A 22,762-nucleotide genomic window follows, 5' to 3' on the forward strand; every position below is an offset into this window, starting at 1 on the left:
TCGTCATTGCTGTGTCAAGAGCGATTTCCCAAGTTTTTGGCCCTGGTCCCTCTTGGAGAGGGCTGAGGCCACACAAACCCTGTGTTGGGATTCTAGCTGCAGACAGAAGGCTTTGAGGTGCCTCAAAGAATTGATGCTTTTGAACTGTGGTGCTGGAGAAGACTCTTGAGAGTCCCTTGGACTGCAAGGAGATCCAACCAGTCCATCTGAAAGGAGATCAGTCCTGGGTGTTCATTGGAAGGACTGATGCTAAAGCTGAAACTCCAATACTTTGGCCACCTCATGCGAAGAGTTGACTCACTGGAAAAGACTCTGATGCTGGGAGGGATTGGGGGCGGGAGGAGAAGGGGACAACAGAGAATGAGATAGCTGGATGGCATCACCGACTCGATGGACATGAGTTTGAGTGAACTCCAGGAGTTGGTGATGGACAGGGAGGCCTGGCATGCTGTGATTCATGGGGTCGCAAAGAGTCGGACATGACTGAGCGACTGAACTGAACTGAAGTGGAAAGTGGAAAGTGGAAGTCACTCAGTCGTGTCCGACTCTTTGTGACCCCAGGGACTATACAGTCTGTGGAATTCTCCAGGCTAGGATACTGGAGTGGGTAGCCCTTCCCTTCTCCAGGGGATCTTCCCAACCCAGGAATCGAACCCAGGTCTCCTGCATTGTGGGCAGCTTTTTTACCAGCTGAGCCACAAGGGAAGCCCCTAACTGAACTGAAAGATCATATGTCTGTTTGGCTGTGAACTTCCGCAACTCAAGACTCGTTTTTCCTTTGAAGTAAGTAACTTCAGTAGCTCAGTCATGTCAGACTCTTTGCGACCCCATAGACTGCAGCACGCCAGGCTTCCCTGTCCATCACCAACTCCTGGATCTTAATCAAAATCATGTCCATTGAGTCAGTAATGTCATCCAAGCATCTCATCCTCTGTCGTCCCCTTCTCCTCCTGCCCTCAATCTTTCCCAGCATCAGGGTCTTTTCCAATGAGTCAGTTCTTCAAATCAGGTGGCCAAAGGATTGGAGTTTCAGCTTCAGCATCAGTCCTTCCAATGAATATTCAGGACTGATTTCCTCTAGGATTGACTGGTTGGATCTCCTTGCTGTCCAAGGGACTCTCAAGAGTCTTCTTGAACACCGCAGTTGAAAAGCATCAATTCTTCAGTGCTCAGCTTTCTTTATAGTCCAACTCTCATATCCATACATGACTACTGGAAAAAACCATAGCTTTGACAAGACAGACCTTTGTCAGCAAAGTAAACAGTGGCCCCGTGACCTTTGTCTCTGCTTTTTAATATGCTGCCTAGGTTGGTCATAGCTTTTCTTGCAAGGAGCAAGTGTCTTTTAATTTCACAGCTGCAGTGGTTTGTGGTTTTGCAGTGGTCACCATCTGCAGTGGTTTTGGAGCCCAGGAAAATAGTCTGTCACTGTTTCCATTTTTTCCCCATCTATTTGCCATGAAGTAATGGGATCAGATGCCATGATCTTCGTTTTTTGAGTTTTAAGTTTTAAGCCAGCTTTTTCACTCTTCTCTTTCATCAAGAGGCTCTTTAGTTCTTCTTCGCTTTCTGCCATAAGGGTGGTGTCATCTGCATATGTGAGGTTATTGATATTTCTCCTGGCAATCTTGATTCCAGCTTGTGCTTCATCCAGCCCAGCATTTTGCATGATGTACTCTGCATATAAGTTAAATAAGCAGTGTGACAATATATGCCTTGAAATACTCCTTTCCCAATTTGGAACCAGTCTGTTGTTCCATGTCCAGTTCTAACTGTTGCTTCTTGACATTTCTCAGGAGGCAGGTAGGGTGGTCTGGTATTCCCATCTCTTTAAGAATTTTTCATGGTTTGTTGTGATCCATACAGTCAAAGGCTTTGGCATAGTCAATAAAGCAGAAATAGATGTTTTTCTGCAACTCTTGCTTTTTCTATGATCCAGTGGATGTTGGCAACTTCCTCTGCCTTTTCTAAATCCAGCTTGAACATCTGGAAGTTCTCAGTTCATGTACTGTTGAAGCCTGGCTTGGAGAATTTTGAGCATTACTTTGCTGGCAACATCCGATGGATCATCAAAAAAGCGAGAGAGTTCCAGAAAAACATCTACCTCTGCTTTACTGACTATGCCAACCTTTGACTGTGTGGATCACAAGAAACTGTGGAAAATTCTTAAAGAGACGACCCGACTACCTGACCTGCCTCCTGAGAAATCTGTATGCAGGTCAAGAAGCAACATTTAGAACTGGACATGGAACAACAGATTGGTTCCAAATCAGGAAAGGAGTACATCAAGGCTGTATATTGTCATACTGCTTATTTAACTTATATGCAGAGTTCAGTTCAGTTCAGTTGCTCAGTCCTGTCTGACTCTTTGTGACCCCATGAATCAAAGCATGCCAGGCCTCCCTGTCCATCACCAACTCCCGGAGTTCACTCAAAATCACCTCCATCGAGTCAGTGATGCCATCCAGCCATCTCATTCTCTGTCGTCCCCTTCTCCTCCTGCCCCCAATCCCTCCCAGCATGAGTCTTTTCCAGTGAGTCAACTCTTCGCATGAGGTGGCCAAAGTATTGGAGTTTCAGCTTTAGCATCAGTCCTTCCAAAGAACACCCAGGACTGATCTCCTTTAGAATGGACTGGTTGGATCTCCTTGCAGTCCAAGGGACTCTCAAGAGTCTTCTCCAACACCACAGTTCAAAAGCATCAATTCTTCGGCGATCAGCTTTCTTCATCTGCAAATTATGAGAAATGCTGGGCTGGATGAAGCACAAGCTGGAATCAAGATTGCTGGAATCAAGACTGGGAGAAATACCAATAACCTCAGATATGCAGATGACACCACACTTATGGCAGAAAGTGAAGAGGAACTAAAAAGCCTCTTGATGAAAGTGAAAGAGGAGAGTGAAAAAGTTGACATAAAACTCAACATTCAGAAAACTAAGATAATGGCATCTGGTCCCATCACTTCATGGCAAACAGATGGGGAAACAATGGAAAAAGTGATAGACTTTTATTTTTGGGGGCTCCAAAATCACTGCAGATGGTGACTGTAGCCATGAAATTAAAAGATGTTTGCTCCTTGAAAGAAAAGTTATGACCAACCTAGACAGTACATTAAAAAGCAGAGACATTACTTTGCCAACAAAGGTCCATCTAGTCAAAGCTTTGGTTTCTCCAGTAGTCATGTATGGAGGTGAGAGCTGGACCATAAAGAAAGCTGAGCGCCAAAGAATTGATGCTTTTGAACTGTGGTGTTGGAGAAGACTCTTGAGAGTCTCTTGGACAGCAGGAGATCCAACCAGTCCATCCTAAAGGAAATCAGTCCTGAATAGTCATTGGAAGGACTGATGCTGAAGCTGAAACTACAATCCTTTGGCCACCTGATGCAAAGAACTGACTCACTGGAAAAGACCCTGATGCTGGGTAAGGTTGAAAGCAGGAGGAGAAGGGGACAACAGAGGATGAGATGGTTGGATGGCATCACAGACTCAATGGACATGAGTTTGAGTAAGCTCCTGGAGTTGGTGATGGACAGGGAAGCCTGGTGTACTGCAGTCCATGGGGTTGCAAAGAGTTGGACATAACTGAGCAACCTAACTGAACTTGCCAGCATGTGAGATGAGTGCAATTGTGCAGTAGTTTGAGCATTCTTTGGATTGGAATGAAAACTAACATTTTCCAGTCCTGTGGCCACTGCTGAGTTTTCCAAATTTGCTGGCATTTTGAGTGCAGCACTTTAATAGCATCATCTTTTAGGATTTGAAATAGCTCAGCTGGAATTCCATCACCTCTACTAGCTTTGTTCATAGTGATGCTTCCTAAGGCCCACTTGACTTCACATTCCAGAATGTCTGGCTCTAGGTGTGATCACACCATCATGGTTATCTGGGCCATTAAGATCTTTTTTATATAGTTCTTCTGTGTATTCTTGCCACCTCATCTTAATATCTTCTGATTCTGGTAGGTCCATACTGTTTCCCTTTAAGGTTGGCTGTAAAAATCAGAAAAGTCTTCTCCCAGCGAGAAGGGAAAAGAATTGGCCAAGGACATGTTGGAGAACATGGGAAGCCTTTCAAAGTCAGCTACAAGAAGCAAAGATTGTGACTTTGGGGGCTTTATGTGCATAACTTTCTTAATTTGCGGAGAAAAACTGGTCATTGTGTCTGTTTCTCCATCCCAGTGTTCTAAGCCTGAGAAGGTCTGGTCCACCCTAGCCTTGACTGCCAGTATTCTCATAAGTCACAGAGGGGTGGAAGTCCTGGAATCAAGGTGTTGACAGGGTATTCTCTTCTGGTAGGCTCTCATGGAGAATCAGTTTCCAGGCCTTTTCCAAATTTCTCACAACCACCTGCATCCCTTGACTTGTGGCCCCTTCCTCCATCTTCAAACCCAGCAGTGTGGCCTCTTCTAACCTGTCTCTGACCTCTGTTTCTGTCATCACATCTCCTTCTCTGACCTGGCCCTCCTGCCTCCCTTTCATAAGAACCCCTGTGATTAACGCTGGCCCATCCTGATAGTCCAGGATCACCTCTCATGTCCAGAGCCTCAACCTGATCAACCTGCAGAGTCCCCCTGCTGTGCAGTATCATGTATCCTGGGTTCTGGGCATCAGGACATGACATCCTGGGGGAAGGGAATTCTGTTGGCTCCCACAGCACTCATGGGGGGCAAACTCCTAAGGGAGGGCAGGGAACACTCCTCAGGGGAAGTGATGTGCAGACTTGAGGCAGGAGATGGATGGGCCCCAGGCTGAGCAGCCAGAGTTTGTCCCCTGTGGACTGAAACTGCAGAACAGCAGAAGCAAGAGAGAAGCTGGGGCCCTGTCCAAATAAAAGACCACACATTCCTCATTTTCAAAGTCAAGGAGACCTTCCCAACTATGCATGTGCAGAATGGATCCTTGGATGTCAAAAGAAAGACGGCACCACGTCGTAGTAAGTGATGTCAGCCTACCCACAGGCCTCTTTGCTGGAATCCATCTTGGCTAAGAGATGTGCACGCACACACGAGAGGACACTGAGATCACCCAATATGGGCTCAGAACCAGACAAAGCAAGATGAGAGACCAGAGGAACCCAGAAGAATGCCTGATAAAAGTGATTCAAATTACCACAAGTATCTCTCCAAGCCCACTCATGTGTCTATCCACACGTATCCCTTTTTCCTCCTAATAAGCACTTCACTTGTTTCACTACTTTCTGTCTCTATGTGAAAATTCATTTCTGCACAGCTGACAGGCCAGGGTCTTGTCACTGGCCACTGGTCCCTGGTGGTCTGGTGGCTAGGATTTGGTGCTCTCACTGATGCAGCCGGACTTCATTCTCCGGCTGGGAACTGAAATCCTGCTTCAAGCCGCTGCAGGCTGAGGTCACCCGAGATCAGGCTCAGTTCTGGAAGGCAGCAGAAAGGGAGGGTGGCAGGGTGGGGAAGAGAGAACAACAGGCAGAGGGAACCAGACACATAAAACAGCAGGCTCCCTGAATACCTGACCTAGATGTGACCTGAGGGCCCTTAACACGAGCATAGAAAGCCAGTGGAGAGGCCACCTGCCCAAGTCTGGAGAGAGAGGAGAGGGTGTCACAGTTGTGGCGGTGGCGGAGAGGCTGAGGAGGCAGAGATGCTGCTACAGATCCCACAAGGCATGGTCCTGTCTCCACCAGGAAGAATCCTCTGGCCCCAATGTCAGGGAGGAGCCCTGCTGTGGCCACTTTCTGGTCCTGTCTATCCAGACCCAGAGGAGCTTCTCCCCTTCTCCCCCCAAGGAGGGTTTCTGTTCAGTAACCTTTGGCCTGTCTACCCCTGCCCCACCTTTCTAGGGAAAAGCAGTTTCTGGTTCCTCCTGACCCTTGGCTGCCCTGGATCGGAAGCCCATGTGAGGGTTGAACACTCCTACCTCTGGAATGTGAGGCCCTGGGAGTGAGAGGGACACAGAGCTGGGGAGCAGTGCTTCCTCCCCACCCTCCACCCCAGCCCCGACCTGCTCAGGCCTCTGGTCCCTGCCGTACCGGGAAGGGTAGGGAGGCGGCAGCGTGCTGAGGATGCTGGGTCAGTCACCGGATGGGGAACGAGCCAGTTCACCCACGGGACAGCGGACAGAAGGTGATGGGGTGAGTTGGGGCTGGGATGCCCCCTCCAGCTCCTTATTGCCACCCCCACGCCCCACTGTGCTCAGGCTGGTGACCTCCCTCAACTACAGGCCCTTGGAGTCTGACAGGTCCTCCCTGGGTCAGGGCAGGAGTGGGTGCCCATCTCACACACTGAGGAGAGGACCCAGCCTGGGTGGCCTGATGGTGGGGGGATGGGCGATAGGGACAGGGTGGGCTCTGCCAAGACATGGTAAGCCTAGGCTGGTGTCTTACTGCCGTGGGCCCTCGAGAGAGAGAGAGAGGGTGCCTAATGGTTCAATAGGTCAGCAGAACTTTGACACCTACTGGGTGCTGGAGATGAGGGAGGGGCGGCAGGGCTCACGTTTGCTGACTGCTTGTGGCTCAGGTGGTAAAGAATCCACCTGCAATGCAGGAGACCTGGGTTTGATCCCTGGGTTGGGAAGATCCCTTGGAGAATGAAAAGGCTACCCACTCCAGTATTTTGGCCTGGAAAATTCCATGGACTTTACAGTCCATGGGGTAGCAAAGAGTTGGACACGGCTGAGTGACTCTCACTTTCACTTAACCAGACCCTGTGCTGGAACAGGCCTAGTGACTGCGTTTCTGCGGGAAAGGCCCAGGGGCTGTGGGGGGAGAGGGCTGTGGGGACCTGGGTAACGAAAGCCCCAGTGATTCAGCACAATGGCTCGGAGAAGCGGAGGAGGGGGAGGCGAGCATGTGTCCAGGGGGACTTCCCTGGGGGTGAGCCCATGAAAATCCCTACTCCTGGGGGGAAGCGGGGGCTGATCTCCTGAGGCCTGGCTCCCCATCTTCCCACTGGAGCTCCAGGTCTGCTCTACCCACCAGAAAATGGGGAGCCCAGACCCCAGCATTCCCATGACCTGTGGAAGACTGGGCAGTGTCAGTGTGTGATGAGGGCCACCCAAGCTCCCCGCCCACACCCAGGGTGGGCATGGCAGAATCACATGCTCCCCAGGCTGAACTCTGTCCTCCCCAAAATCTGTATGTTGAAGCCTTTACCTAAATCTTTGACTTTAGGACCTTTAAAGAGGTATTGGAGTTAAAAATGAGGTCATGAGGGTCGGCCCTAACCCAGTTTGACTGGTGTCCTTTCGGGACACTGAGGGAAGGCCATGTTGAGGATGCAGGGAGAAGATGGCCATGTGCAGGCTAAGGTGAGAGGCCTCAGAATGAAGCCAACCTTGACCTTGGACTTCCTGCCTCCAGGACTGAGGAAGTGAGGTTCCGTTGCTTAAGCCCTGGCCTGTGCTTTGTTTTGGCAGCCCTAGTGAACTCACACTCGCAGGGCGCCCTTGAGGAAGGCAACAGCCCACCACCGGGTGCCTGGGGATGGGGTGGGAACAAGCTGAACACGGGCCCTGTTTCCTCCCTCTCCCGTGTGAACCTGAAGCCATCACTTTGGTATTTATTTATTTTTATTTATTTGGCCACACCAGATCTTAATCGCAGCACACGGGATCTCCGATCTTTGTTGAGGCATGTGGGATCTTTAGTTGTGGCATGAGAACTCGGTCGTGGCATGTGGGAATCTAGTTCCCTAACTAAGGATTGAACCTGGGCCCTGCATTGTAAGCACGGAGTCTTAGCCACTGGACACCAGAGAAGTGCCAATACTTTTTTAAATTTTATTTTTTTAATTAAAAAAATTTCTTTTGGCGTGTGGGATCTAAGTTCTTGGACCAAAGATCAAACCTGTGTTCCCTGCATAGCAAACACAAAGTCTTAACCACTGGACCTCCAGGTAAGTCCCTGAAGCCCTCACTTTAACCATACCACTGAGGATGCCCACTCCCCTCCATGCTCAAGCATCTTAAGCTGCTGGACCCTGGCTGGATGAAGGGGTAGAAGTAACACCCCAAAGATGCCACAGTGAACCCACAACCCCCCACTGCAGCTGGGTACTCCTTCCCCAGAGTGATCCATGCAAATCATCCCCCCAGCCCCTCCCTTCTCCCCAGCTCCCACCCTGCTCTCATCTGCATTCTGCTCAGTCCATCAAACAGGACCCAACTCAGAGGCTTACGATGAGGATTAAACTGCCTCTGCACAGGGCTTGGCCCACACTCAGGAGGCACTCTTACTCCACGTGGTCGCAGGCCTCCTGCCCATTTCTAGAGCAGTTCCCAAGCCAGCTGCCAACGCTGGGCATTGAGATCACTGCCAACCTTTTACTCTTTAAAGGCTGTAAGAACAGACTTTCCACTGGGGGCTCAGGACACTTGTCAGTGGTTTAACCACAGGGTCAGACCATGAACCTTGTAAGATGCTGGGAAAGTATCTTCCGAAGGTTTTGTAATTTTCTGGTAGCCCTGGCTACCACCCCGGGGAGCCAGTGTCCAGGTCCTGGTAGCACTGGAATGGTCTTAGCCTTAACCAGCCCTCACCCAAGGGCTGTTCTGAGGTTTGTTGACTCTTTCTTCCCTGGTGAACTGTTTCTGATCTTTGCTCCTTGAGTTCTTATCGATTTGCATATCAGCTTTTAATAGCTGATAACACACCTGGCTTGTTCCCGTGGAACAACTCCTCTTAACTACGCACGATCAGAGGTTAGTCCATGTGGAGGGCTCCCAGAGATGCCACTAGCAGTGCTTTTGAACTTTTCATCTGTGGAGCTGGGTGGTTTCAGGGTTTCCTGCTACATGGAATGTGGGAGTTACAGGGTGGGGCAGAGGCCCGTAATGGGCTCACTCTTGGACCCTTGCCCCTGCACACTGGGGCAGGTGGGAAGCACCTTGGCAAACCCAAGGGGATGCTGGACAAGGAGCAGGGCTGGAGAATGGTCACAGCCAACTGCTGCTGCTGCTAAGTCGCTTCAGTCGTGTCTGACTCTGTGAGACCCCACAGACGGCAGCCCACCAGGCTCCCCCGTCCCAGGGATTCTCCAGGCAAGAACACTGGAGTGGGTTGCCATTTCCTTCTCCAATGCGTGAAAGTGAAAAGTGAAAGCAAAGTCATTCAGTCGTGTCCGACTGAGTGACCCCATGGACTGCAGCCTACGAGGCTCCTCCATCCATGGGATTTTCTAGGCAAGAGTACTGGAGGGCTTGCCATTGGTGAGCACCTGCCAATGACTAACAGGCATAAAGTCTCCATCTCATTTACAAAGAAAAGATTGAGAAAAACGGTCTGACGGTTTCTCATAAAGTTACTCTGTCAGCTAGCCACTCTAGTCCTAAATATCTACCCAAGAGAAATAACATACATCCCATCAGATACTTGTCTATAAATGTTCACAGCAGCATGATTCACTGAAGTCACAAGGTAGAAACAGCCCCCAAAATGTCCATCGATGGATGAATGGATCAACATGTGGTCCAGCCACACACCATGGAATATTATTCAACCCTGAAAATGAATGGGGTACTAAATCACGCTACAACAGAAACAAGCTTTGAAGACATTATGTTCAGACACAAAAGGTCACATGTTGTATGAGTCTATTCATTTAGAGTGATCAGAACAGGCAAATTCAATGGAGTCAGAAAGTGGACTAGTGGTTGCCAGGGGCTGGGGGAGGGACTGCAAAAGACATGAATGAATGATGTTAAGTCGCTCAGTTGTGTCCATCTCTTTACAACCCCACAGACTGTAGCCCTCCAGACTCTCTGTCCATGGGATTCTCCAGGCAAGAGTACTGGAGTAGGCTGCCATTTCCTACTCCAGGGGATGTTCCTGACCCAGGGATCAACTCAGACCTCTTGCACAATAGGCATACTTTACCATCTGAGCCACCAGGGAAGCCCAAAGGGCATGGGGGTTCCTTTAAAAGAATTATTATCTGGCTGCACCAGATCTTAGTTGTGGCATGTAGGATCTTTAGTTGCAGCATGTGGAAATCTAGTTCCCTGACCAGGGATCAAACCCCAGGCCCACTGCATTGGGAGTTTGGAGTCTTAGCCACTGGATCAGCAGGGAAGTCTTAGGGCTCCTTTCTGGAGTGATGAAAATGTGCTGGAATAAGGTGGTGTGAGGTCTGTGCAACTTTGTGGATATACTGGAAACTGCTGAATTTCTGTTTTTTTTTTTTTAAGAAATACTGCAAAAAGCCCAACAGATACATGTAAAACACATAGAGACAGGTCAAGGAGAACCCGTATGGCATGAAAAATAATAGCTGGATTTAAAGAAAAATAGAAATCTTCAAAATGAAAAAAAGTGACAACGTGGCTACTTTTCGGTCACTGGCAGGAATGAAGTGGGTGAAGTGACAGGAGAAGTGAAAGTGATCACTGTCAATAGTGACCCTCAGAATTGGAGTCACAGGGCCTGTTCTAACCTTTGATACAATGGGAGATAAAATGCCACTGCTGCTCTTGCTGGAAGAATGCCCAGTGGAAGGGGCATGGGTCAGATCTAGAAAGGCAGAAAGGTAATTCTGGGAACCAGCACTTGCCAAACTCGCTCAGGTCACTGACCCATGTGATCTTGCGCCGTGGCGTGTGGGGAACTTGCCTTTCAGCCGAGCAGGGGACCCCTACCGTCCTGCTCTCCCAGGCATTGAGCACAGTCTCTCTTGTGGGCCACTGCCAGGGTGGTCGTCCTGGGCCTCAGCTGCCCTGCTCAGTGTGCGTCTGCAAAGTGGCAGTGCCCCCCATCTTTTACAGATAAACAAACAGGGGCTCGGGAGGTTATCACACGGCAGTTCCTGGACAGAAGCTCTGTGCCCACACCAGGTCAGGTTCTCTGGGTCAGAAATGTGTACAAGCAGGAAGCACGGGGGACCCACTCCTGGAAGGAACCCCTGGCTACCCATTCCTCCAGCACTGGAGTAATCAGGGCCATGAACTCCAGTGAGGTTGCCCACTGAAAACAAACTCAACCGTCCACAGAGAAGTCGATACAGCTTCCTGGTTTTTTCCATCACTCACCGACTCAGCACTAGTAATGGAATCAGACTGAAGTCTGGCCCCTAAAGAGCTCCTGTGCTGGAACGTTCTTTGGGTGTGGCCAGGCTGCCCAGCTTCTATCCTCCAGATGCGTGATCTGCTTCGATGCCTCAGCTGTTTGGGGGCTGACCAGTGAATGGCTCCCCTGACAATAAAACCTATAACTTTTCTCTTTTGTCTTAGCTATGAGGCAAGTGGGATCTTAGTCCCACAACTGGGAATCAAACCTGTGCCCATTGCACTGGAAGCATGGAGTCTCAACCACTGGACCACCAGGGAAGTCCCTAAACTCACTTCTATGTCCCCAAAATAGCCCCCACCCACACTGTGAGCCCTGAAAGTGGTCCAGGTGTTATGGTTCCCCCATTGCTGTGCCTAATAACTGGGCTACCACCTTGCCCACACCTGACTGTCTCCAAGTCCTGGTGATCCCACTTCTAAGACACTTGGAATCCTCCTCTCCACATCCTGCCCTACACCTGCTCCGTCAGCTCTCCCTGGGGCTGTCTTCACAGTCCCCACCCCCACTTTTGAAGTGAGCATTCCACGCTTGCCTCTGGGGCCCTTCCTTCTAACAAATCAGCAAAGAATCACATTAAGTGTCTCATTTAAAATACCCTTTGGCTGGGGACTTCTCTGGTGGTCCAGTTGTTAAAACCCCACACTTCCACTGCAAGAGGCACAGGTTTGATCCCTGCTCTGGGAGCTAAGATCCCACATGCTTTGTGGCCAGAAAAGCAAATCATAAAATAGAAGCAGTACTATAACAAATTTAATAAATGCTTTAAAAAAACTGGTCTACATCAAAAACTACATATAATAAAAAAATAAATAAAAATTCTGTCTGAAAGATTCTTTCTGCTGCCCATTGCCTACGGCAAGAGTATCGGGGCCCTGTGACTGCTGTATTAAGTTACTACAACCTTGGTGGCTTAAAGCGAGGCACACTTATTATTTGACAGTCCTGGAAGTCACAAATCCGAAGTCAGTCTTATCGGGCTAAGATCAAGGTGCTGGCAGGGCTGCAGTCCTGGAAGTTGGAGGAAAGAATCTGTTTTCTGGCCACTAGAGGCCGTCCGCATCCCGTGGCTCATGGCCACCTCCTCCAACCTCAAAGACATCAATGGCATCACTGTCCTCTTTGTCACATCTCCTTCTCTGCTCCTTCTGCCTCCCTCTGATAAGAATCTCTGTGATGATGTTCGTCTCATACAGATAATCCACGACTGCCTGCCCATCTCCAGATCCTCAACTTAATCCCATCTGCAGAGTCCCTTCTGCTAGGTAAGGGGACATCTTCACAGGGTCCCAGAGACCACTATTATTCTGCCCACCACAGCAAGACCAGCCTACTTTTTCTGAAAAGGGCCCCACAGTAAATCTTTTAGGCTTTGTGGGTCATCTGGTCTCTGTTGCCAAGATTGCACAATTTTCAGAGCTCAATGCAAGATAAAAACATGGAGCTCCTTCATTCACAAGAATTTCAGACCAGTGACAGAAGTGCAGGCCCCCCCACCCCATCTGAGCAAGTCTGTGTCTGCTCTTGCAACCTGAAAGCGGCCATGGGCCACACACAGACGGTGGGCGTGGAACCAACAAACGTGATGGATGCTGAAGCTGCACTTTTCCAAGTTACAAAATGCTATTCTTTTGTTTTTTTTCCAACCATTTGGAAATGTAAGACTTCCCATGCTTCCAAGGCAGGGGACATTGGGTTCCCTGGTTGGAGAACTAAGATCCCACATGCCCTGTGGTGCAGCCAAAAAATTAAATAAATAAAATAAAAATGTAAACATCATTTGTAGCTCACAGGCTGTGTAAAAAAAAGGTGTGGGTGGAATCAGGCTGCAGTCAGCTGGTTCCTCGTCTGCAGGATGAAATTCCAACTTCTCTGCCTGATTCTCTAGGATCCTTGACAGCCAGAGACAGACACCCTGCAGTCCCGTCTTACCGTCTTCTTTCCCTGAGACGCCTACTGCTCTGTGAACCCCCTCACAGGCACAGCTGCACCTGTGCTGGCTGGTCCATGTGTGGAGCCCCATCTCCCCCTCCTCTGGCTGGCAGGCCCTGGCTCCTGCTGCCCTCCATCCCAGTGCTGCCCGCATGAAAGTGGTGCTCTGGACCTGGCCCTTGTCACACTGGCTGGGCTTGGTGTCTACATGTCCTCTTCTTTCTTGCAGCAGCAAGGTCCTCACGAGCAGGAACCCAAACAGAGTCACTGATCACATGGACCCTGACAGCATGTGCTTCGAGGCACAATAAGAACAATCAGGAATTTTAGTGGCTGGAGTGTACTCTAACCCTGACCCTTAAGAACCAAAACTATGCTTCTTACTAAAAAACAAAACAAAGAATTCCTATCTCAAGATCAGATCAGGGAAATAAAGATCTCTGAGATCAGGCATGCTGGACTCAAATCCCCGTCCTTACTAGACATGGGCACCTGGACAAGTCACCTCCCTTGCTCTTAGGACAGGGTCTCAACTTGCCAATCAAGCCCTATGTGTCACGCCCCTTTCAATCCCATGAGTCACTGGCCTTTCCTAAGTGTGCCACGCTCCTGTGGGCCTTAGGGCCTTTGTGTTTGCTGTTCCTGCTTCCTGAACCATCCGGCTCCCCTTTGCCTGGTGACTCACCCTACTGACTGTGCACGCCTCCCCTGGCTTCCCCTGGGCGAAGTCAGATCCGCCTGTTAACACGCTTTGCTGGCACTCTGGACCTCTGCAGGTTGAAATTATTTGTGTCATTTCTTCTTACAATTAATAAGCACCTGATACCAGGTTCTACTTCAGAGATTCTGAAAGTGGGTGATTTCATTTCATTCTCATGGTGCCCTCATAAAGTATTGTAAGCACCCCCACTTCGTGGAAGGGGAGGCTGAAGTTCAGAGAAATTAAACAACCTGCATGGCGATTGAGTATCAGAGCTCACCTCCTAAGCCTGTCCTCGCAGGTTGACTCTGAGCTATGTGAGGGTGGATGCATATCGGGTCATTGTTGTATGTATCCCCAGGGCTGAGTGCCTAGACCGGCTGAATTACAGGTGACTGCAAAGCATTGATGACCTAAAAGAAACAGCACCGCAGTAGCAACAAGCACTCCTAGTGTTCAGTTCTTGGTTTTTAGTACCATGCTCTAATCAGAGGAACCAGACTCGGAGAAAAGGCTGCTTCTAAGACTGAGATCAGGAAACACACATGAGAAGAACCTGCAGCGTCTTAAAGTGCTAGAAAGTAAGGAAGTCCTCCAGAAAAAACAAACAAGCGAAAAAGAAAAAACACCAAACAAAACACATTGATAGGAGTGTGTCAAAAACCAAAGGACGGCTTCCCTGCTGGTCCAGTGGTAAAGAATCCGGCTGCCAATGCAGGAGACATGGGTTGAATCCCTGGATTGGGAAGATCCCACATGCCAAGGAGCAGCTAAGCCTCTAGAGCCACAACTATTAAGCCCTAAGTACTGAAGCCCGCACACCCTAGAGCCTTGTGTTCCAGGACAAGAGAAGTCACTGCAATGAGAAGTCTGTGCACTGCAACTAGAGAAAAGCCTGCAATGAAGACCCAACACAGCCAAATATAAATAAATTAAAACAAACAAAGGAGCCAACTGAAAGGGCTCCCAGTGGCCAATGCTGGAGCAATTTGAGTAACAAAATAAAGTAGTATTGGGTTATAATCCAGAGTATAAATAAATACTCAGGAAGCTATACTGATCTAATTAAATGACTGGATAAACTAATAAATGGGGGGAGAAGAGGTAAGCCTTTCATGCAGAAGGATTCCAAGTAATTTATGTAGATATCCACCCTTAAGAAGGGGAACACACATGTCCACACTCTATGTGGGCTGCATATAGTGACTGCCTTCCAAAGGAAAAGGGGAAGTGACTTTACAGTGGAAACACCTGACAAATACTAGGTCAGCCAGGTGATGAAGGCCAATATCAACACGCATAAATAAAGTTGATCGCACATATCCTTTTTAAAAAAAGAATTCTCTTACTTTCATTTTGGCCTCACTGCTCCGCCTGTGGGATCTTAGTTCCCTGACCAGGGATCAAATCTATGCCCCCTAAATTGGGGGCACAGTGTCTTAACCACTGGACCACCAGGGAAGTCCCCAATTATATGTATCCTTGACATGGTATGATGAAAATGGCCCTTTACCCCTTTACCTCCCTCAAACCCATCATCCCAGGATTACCACAAGAAATATACTAGACAAATGCCAATAGAGAAGCATCCTACCAAATATTTGACCAGGTCTCTCAGAACAAGTAAGATTATCAAAATCAAGGAAAGTTGGAGAACCTGCCAAAGCTAAAGGGAGACTCAAGAGACAGGACAACTAAGAGACTGGATCTCAAAAGTTCTCATCACAAGAGAAAAAAAGAAATCTAAGTGTGGTGATGGATGTTAATCTTTAACCACTTTATTGTGGTGATCATTATGTAATATACACATGCATCAAATTATTATGTTGTATACTCCAAAACTAATGCAATGTTATATGTCAAATATCTCTTTTTAGAGAGAGAAAACAACTAAGTGTAATGTGGTATCCTAGATGAGATTCTGGATGACAAAAAGGACATTAGGTAAAAACAAAGGAAATCAAAACATGAACTAGGGTTGACAACAATGTATCAGTCATGGTTCATTAAGTATAACAAATGTATCCTACTAATGAAAAATATTAGGAATAGGGGAAACTGGGTATGGGTAAAATGGAAACTCTGTGTTTTCTGTGCAATATTTCTGTAAATCTAAAATTCTTCTAAAAAGTAAAGTCTACGAATGATAGCAGTGATAAAGCATAGGTGAATGATCACAATACTTCATTATTCATCATGGTGACAATGACTGTAGCTCTCTTCTTACACTGCTATTGTGAGCACTCCGGAGAACCGACAAAGCATTTAGCATGAGGTATAGCTCAACTCGGAGAAGGCAACAGCAAGCCACTCCAGTACTCTTGCCTAGAAAATCCCATGGATGGAGCAGCCTGGTAGGCTGCAGTCCGTGGGGTCGCTAAGGGTCGGACACGACTGAGCGACTTCACTTTCACTTTTCACTTTCACACATTGGAGAAGGAAATGGCAACCCACTCCAGTGTTCTTGCCTGGAAAATCCCAGGGACGGGGGACCCTGGTGGGCTTCCGTCTATGGGGTCGCACAGAGTCGGAAACGACTGAAGTGACGCAGCAGCAGCAGCAGCATAGCTCAACTCAGAGCACTGCACTTATCAGATTTTTATGAAATCTATGCCATCCACTATGGAAGCCATGAGCTCTACATGAAAAAATTTAAATTAAGTAAAAATTAAATTAATGGAGTTCTTGTGGCAGGAAAACTGGAGTGGTTTGCCATTCCCTCCTCCAATGGACCACATTTTGTCACAGCTTTCCACTATGACCCATCCATCTTGGGTGGCCCTGCACAGCATAGTTCAAAGCTTTATTGAGTTAACACAAGCCCCTTGACCACAACAAAGCTATGACCCATGAAGTTCCAATACTTTGGCGAAGAGCTGATTTCACTGTTAAAGACTCTGATGCTAGGAAAGATTAAAGACAAAAGAAGAAGGGGGTGGCAGAGAATAAGATGGTTAGATAACATCACTGATTCAATGGATAGGAGTTTGAGCAAACTCCAGGAGAAAGTGATGGACAGGGGAGACTGGTGTGCTGCAGTCATGGGGGTCGCAAAGAGTCGGACATGACTTAGCAACTGAACAACAACAACAAAAATTAAGTTCATTAAACGTTCAGTTCTTTAGTGCAACCAGCTACATGTCAAGTGCCCAAGAGCCACATAGAGCTCATGGCTATTAAATTTAGTAGTGTTGATTAAAAAGAAATGCCCATGAGCACAGGAGTGTTCTATTGGAAAACACTGCACAAAACAATAAACGGCATGATTGTTTGTTCAGTGTTCCTGACTTCTTCGGGTCCTTCTGCAAATCTCACCTTCTCAAACTTCCCGACAGCCCTCTTTCAAACTGCAACCCCCACCCCCACCCCACATGCCCCATGCCCACTTTACTTTATGGTCTTACCACTTGCTGTGGAATCCACTTAATTTCTTTCCTGACTCTGCATCTAGCACTGCATGGTTCGATGCTGTAGCTGTTGGTAACTACAGCTCTTGAGCCCCTGAAACACAGTCAGTCCAACTTCAGGTGTGCTGTGAGTGTTAAAGACATACAAAATGTCAAAGGCATGTAGAAAAAGGAAAAGGAAAAAAAAAGGAACGTAAAAATATCTCATACATTTTTACATTGGCTACAGGCTGAAACAGCATTTTGGACATAAATTGGGTTAAATAAGGGACGTTATTAAAATTAACATCACCTGTTTCTTTTTTTTTTTATGGCTACTAGAAATTTTAAATTATGCATGTGGCTAACATTTGTGGTTGCCTTACATTTCTCACGGGCTTCCCGGGTGGCTCAGAAGGTAAAGAATCTGCGTGCAATGCAGGAGACCCGGGCTCGATCCCCTGAAGAAAGAAATGGTAACCCACTCCAGTATTCTTGCCTGGTGAATCCCCATGGGCAGAGGAGACTGGAGGGCCACAGTCCATGAGGTCGCAGAGTCAGAAACGACTGAGCGACTAACAGTACATTTCTCATGGAACAATACATTTCTCATGGACAGCGTCAGTCTAGAACGTCAGCCAAATAGAGGCATGTATTTTCGCCTGTTCGCTGCCGATACAGTGAACGGCACATAGTAGGCGGTCAATTAAATTTTAATGAACGGGCGTTAGGCTGAGCCTCTGGGCACCCGTTAGCTCTAATAATCAACACAGATGGAACACTGACCACGTCCCCAGGCCCGCCTCCTCACTACACCAGATAAGGAAACTGAGTCCGGGCGAGGTGACGCAACCCCAACCCAACGGCACGTAGTGCGGAAACGTCGGGGCCGGGATTCGAACCCCGGTTCTGTCACTGCAGCCCAGGCGCGCTGACCGTTCCTACCTCGCTGATTGGTGACGGCAGCCGGGGCGGCGGCGGGATAAACAGGCGCGAGACACACACCATGCCCAGGACAAGGGGAGCGGCTCTTCGGCCGCCGCCTCCCGTCGGCTTCCGTGGGCCAGGCCACAGCTGGCCCTCTCCGCGGCCATCGCTGGCCACCCGCGTCTCTGCCTGCCGCCGAGCTCCTCGCAGGCGGCGCCAGCCGGAAGTCCCGCCCCCGCCGCGCGCCCCGGGGCGCCGCGACAGCAACGCGGGCCAATGAGAAGCGCGCCGTGGCGGGCGCCGGCCAATGGGCGCGCGCGCTGGGGGGGCGTGTCCGGGCCGCGGGCCGGAGCGGGTCGTGCGCGCTGAGGAGGAGCCGCCGCCGCCGTCGCCGTCGCCGCCGCTACCGCCACCGCTACCGAGGCCGAGCGGAGCCGTTAGCGCCGCGCCGCCGCCTCCCGCCTGCCCCGGAGCAGCCCCGGGCCCACCCGCCCGCGTCCAGGTGAGGCGGGGGCCTTCGACGGCGCCCGACGGGGTAGGCCGCGGCAGGCCTGAGCTCGCCTGGCCGGGCCGCGGGCGCTCGCGGGCCTGCACCGGCCGAGGCCCAGGCCGCGCCGGGACGGGAGGGGACGCGCGCGGGCCTCGGCGAGCGGGCGGGGGCCGGCCGGTGTGGGCGCCAGCGACAGGCCCCGGGCCGGATTCCTCGGCCGCCGCGAGGGCCGAGGTAGGGGGTCGCGGCGTGGGCACGCGCCTGGCGGCCGGGCTCCGCGGCCGGGCCCGGGTAGCCTTGCAAGCCGGGTATCCGGGGGCGGGAGAGCGGAGCCAGAGGCGAGGGAGTGGAGTGAGCGCCCTCAGCTCTCGGAGGTCATGGCCCCCTGGCTCTCTCCCCCGGGAAATCCTACACAATCTTTTGTAGCGGTTGTCAGAGCACCGCGGTGGATCTGAGGTCCTCTTAGAAGTGTACAAACCCTTCGGTATGTATGAAAGCCCTAGGGGAAGAAAGAAGAATATTTTTTGAATACCGTCTCTAACAAAACAGTTTCTGGGGTGTGGGACGTCTGGATTTGTAAAATGTGTGTGTGTTGAAAACACAAACTGCACGCAATTGAACAATGGGGGATGGATGCTCTTCCTTTTCCGGCGTCCTCTGCTGCTAGGCATATTAAAAATGGGTTCTGATACCCACTGTGTGCAGGGCAGGTGGAGAAGAACTTCTGCAGGTGCCGCCCCTGGAGGAACAGAGCCCCTCCTCACAGAGTATTCATGGGCGATCTGAATAGCCAAGGCTCCAAAAGTGGGACGTTGGGGAGGCGGATTCTCTCGAAAAGCGTTTCTCAGCCTTGGCACTACTGACATTTTGGGTCTGATCATTCTGGGTTTGGGTGGGGGAGGGGCTGTCCCTGGCATCTACCCACTTAGATGCCAGCAGCATCTTCTTCCCCCAGTTGTGAAGATCAAAAATATCTTCAGAGATTTCCAGAAGTATCACACACATACTCACACGTGTGAGAGCCACTCCTGGACTAAATGAATGATCTTCCACTAGAAGTACCCCTAGCCCCATTTCTGATTCCTTGAAATCCAGAGTTCCCAAGACGTTGGACAAACTCCTGTGGGAGCCTTAGTTTGTTTATCTGTAGAATGGGATGGATGAGACTATTGCTCGCAGATTTAAGGATTTGGGAAGCCCTAGCATTCTGCATGACCTGTGCCTGAGGAGACACTGAATATATAATGTTATAAATAGTGGACCGTATTTAGTGAGGATTTACTATGTGCTATCCACGGATGGACATTGATCTCCAGTCCTTGAGGTGGGTGCTGTCTGTTGTAAGTTCCGTTTTAGGAACAAAGAAACGCAGGCTTCAGTAGGTTGGTTAGTGAGACCAGTCTCACAGAAGAAAGTGTTTAATGGCAGGATTTGAACTCAGGCACTCTGACTCAAATTTCTTACTTTTAACGGCCAAGTTTTACCATTCTTATAATCCCAGCATCTGGGGGACCTGGAGAGACGTTCCATTCACATATCACTGAGCATCTTCTGTGTGCAGAGCTTTGTGCTAGGATCTGTTATAAAATTGTTTGACTTAAAGGCCCATGAAGAAAGCAAGATATAGGAACATTTCAAAAGTTGGAACTAAATCATGTTTATGTTGAAAAGGCGGAGTTTCAGATTGGCTGTGTTGAGTGTGAAGTCATGAGGCAGCAACTGGAAAATAAGAGGTTTATGAAAGTACCATCTTCCTAAGGCCCTGCTTTTGTCTCACTCCTGCCTCCCATCTCATCACCTTTCCACACTCAAGCAAGTTCTGATTATGTTATTCCCAATCAAGAGTCTTTGGGTGGAAAATAAATTAATTTTTAAACCTTTTCAGGTGGCTTAAAAGCTAAAGTCGGGGGTCACTTGCACATTCTAACCCCCCCCTTCCTTTCTGATTTCGCCTGCACATAGGCCCCAAACTCCGACCCTCACTGCCTGTTGCCCCCACTTTCTGGAATGCCATTCTCCTCCACCTGGAGATCTCTTCCTCATGCTGTGTGGCCCAGGTCGAAGCTCACTCACCCTATGAAGCCTCTCCAGACTCCACCTTCACCAGTCAACTGTTCCCTCTCTCCTGTCCCCATCTCATTGAATGGTATCAGATTCAGTGCTGAATGGTGAAAGAAGTGCAGTCGCCTCCTTTCGCCCCTAGGTGGCAGCAGCTAAGCGGCAAGGCCGACCTGAGATTGAGTCAGGGGAAGAGCAGAGGAAACCCGCCTGTGGGAGGGAAGTTAGTTTTGCTTCCCTCCTAGCTGACTCTCTGCACTCGGCTTCTGAGTCCCAGGCCCTGTTCTAGGCTCTGGGGAGGCACTGGTGATTGCAGCGAATGTACAGATTGTTTCAGCCCACTCTGTTGAGTGTGGTAATTATGGTTATGTGTCTGCTGATGTGGAAACACAGAAAAGGAAACTGGTAACCTAGCCCTGGTGGGCAAAGGTAATCACCTTCCTGGAGGAGGTGAAACAGGAGGGGAGGGGGTTATCCAGGCCTAGACTGTGGGGAAGGGCTTGGTAGGATGCAAGAACCACACTAGCCAAGGCATGGAGGTGAGAATCTCTTGGTTTGTTCAGAGACCCACACCAGGTCTGGTAGTTCAGAGGCAAGAAAGGTGAAGTGAGTGGTGGTAAGAGGACTCTGATAGCTGGTGTGCAGAGGGAAAGGGTGTCGTCCTGCAGACCAGGCCGAGGGGGACTTTCTGACAGTTTCATTCCACAAAGCGAAGGGGTCAGGTCTGCACACAGGACAAAGAGCTGGAGGAGAATATTGCTGAAAGCCAGCAAACCACTTCGGAGGCGATGACTTTCCTATAAATCAGAAAGGTCACAAATATGACCCAGGGCTGTGGTGGTCTGGAAATAGGAGTTGGGTTTGAGACCCAATTAGGGGGTAAAGGACACAGGGCTCAGTGGGTGTTTAGCTGTGGGATGTGAGAAAACATTGGGCAATGATTCTAAGCCCTGCCTGAGTGCCCAGCAGGTGGATAACGGTCACTCAGAGAAACAGAGAAGACAAGAAAAGGAGCAGTTTAGCATGTAGACATAGACAAAATAGTACATCACTTGAGTAGGATACGCGTACCTTCTGTGGATATACAGACTGGAAGTGAGGAGGTGGCAGAAGGTAGCGTCCTGTCTGGACGTGTCAATGGGACGCGCTCATATGCTCATTGTCCATCCTCACTTGACCCAGAGCCTCGTGGGCAGTGGCCAAGTCAGTGAGCACAGTTTTATAGACTGAACACGTGAAACCTTACTGTTGGCTCATTGTTGTGGGAAACAGGGAGGAGGGGAAGAAATTGCCTCCTCGAGGAATTTACAACCTGAACTGGGGAGAAAAGACATAGATGTGTGAGATTGAAGTAATGAAAGGAGGAAGCCATGGGTATCGACAACCTGGAGAGCTTTGAAAGAAGTGATTGTTCGTTACTTGGGGTTTGTTCTTGATGAAGGAGACCGTATCCAAACTGGTCATTGTCATCAGAGAGGCGTGGGCAGCTATTTCCAGGTGCTGCCAGCAGCCTGAGTAAGAGAAAAGGTGAATGCAGAGAAGTCCAGAACCCTGAGTGGACCGGTTTGGGCAGGCAGAGGGTCAAGAAGGTGGACTTGGAGATGAATCTAGAGAAGTATGCCACGATCAAGTGGTACAGGGTTTCTCGACACAGTCAGGAAATAAGTTTGGAAAAGCACTTTTCTTTTATTCCTTTTTTGTCCCCCAAGGTATTTATGTGTTTATTTGGCTGTGCCAGGTCTTGCTTGCGTCATGTGGGATCTTTAGTGTGGCCTATGAACTGTTTGTTGTGGCATTTGGGATTTAGTTCCCTGACAGGGACTGAGCCTGCACCTTCTGCATTGGAAGCGCAGAGTCAGCCACTGGGCCACCAGGGAAGCCCTGAGAGTAAGGACAGACAGACCAGTCAAGAGGCTTTGGTAGGACAGAGATGGCCCAGCACTTGCCTGAGGGTCAGAACTGGGACTGCTCTTTTGTCTTCTACACCCACTGCCTTGCCTGTGCTGGCTTGTGATTGCACTCCATGTGTGCTGGGGGAAAGAAGGGTTAGAAGGGAGCTCAGAGGTGACTGGATCCAGCCACCTGTCAGGGAGACATTCGTGCCAGAGGAAAGATTTACAGGAGAGGAAACAGTGCAGAGCAACCCAGTGGCAAGACTGATGTCACCACAAACAGAAATTGGGAGACAGAGGAATGGGAGTGAACTGGGGAGAGAAAGCCGAACGATGCTTGGTGTGA

The 22,762-nt window shown here is 49.5% G+C and overlaps 2 protein-coding genes across 2 annotated transcripts in view; one reads left to right on the forward strand and one right to left on the reverse strand.

The window, feature by feature from the left end:
* Nucleotides 1-18,186, reverse strand: part of CCL25 (C-C motif chemokine ligand 25) — a 28,277-nt gene extending 10,091 nt beyond the window's left edge. Inside the window, exons 1-2 of the mRNA XM_055429888.2 lie at nucleotides 17,995-18,186; nucleotides 17,068-17,195 (exon numbers count right to left, since the gene is read on the reverse strand). The gene's annotated coding sequence lies outside the window, so the exon portion shown is untranslated. The remainder of the gene's footprint in view (nucleotides 1-17,067; nucleotides 17,196-17,994) is intronic.
* A 135-nt stretch (nucleotides 18,187-18,321) lies between these two features.
* Nucleotides 18,322-22,762, forward strand: part of ELAVL1 (ELAV like RNA binding protein 1) — a 38,984-nt gene continuing 34,543 nt past the window's right edge. The window contains exon 1 of the mRNA XM_055429281.2: nucleotides 18,322-18,478. The gene's annotated coding sequence lies outside the window, so the exon portion shown is untranslated. The remainder of the gene's footprint in view (nucleotides 18,479-22,762) is intronic.

The sequence above is a fragment of the Moschus berezovskii genome, chromosome 8 (genome assembly GCF_049115385.1).
Source record: "Moschus berezovskii isolate FMDL1 chromosome 8, NW_MosBer_1.0, whole genome shotgun sequence".
Lineage (NCBI taxonomy): Eukaryota > Metazoa > Chordata > Mammalia > Artiodactyla > Moschidae > Moschus > Moschus berezovskii.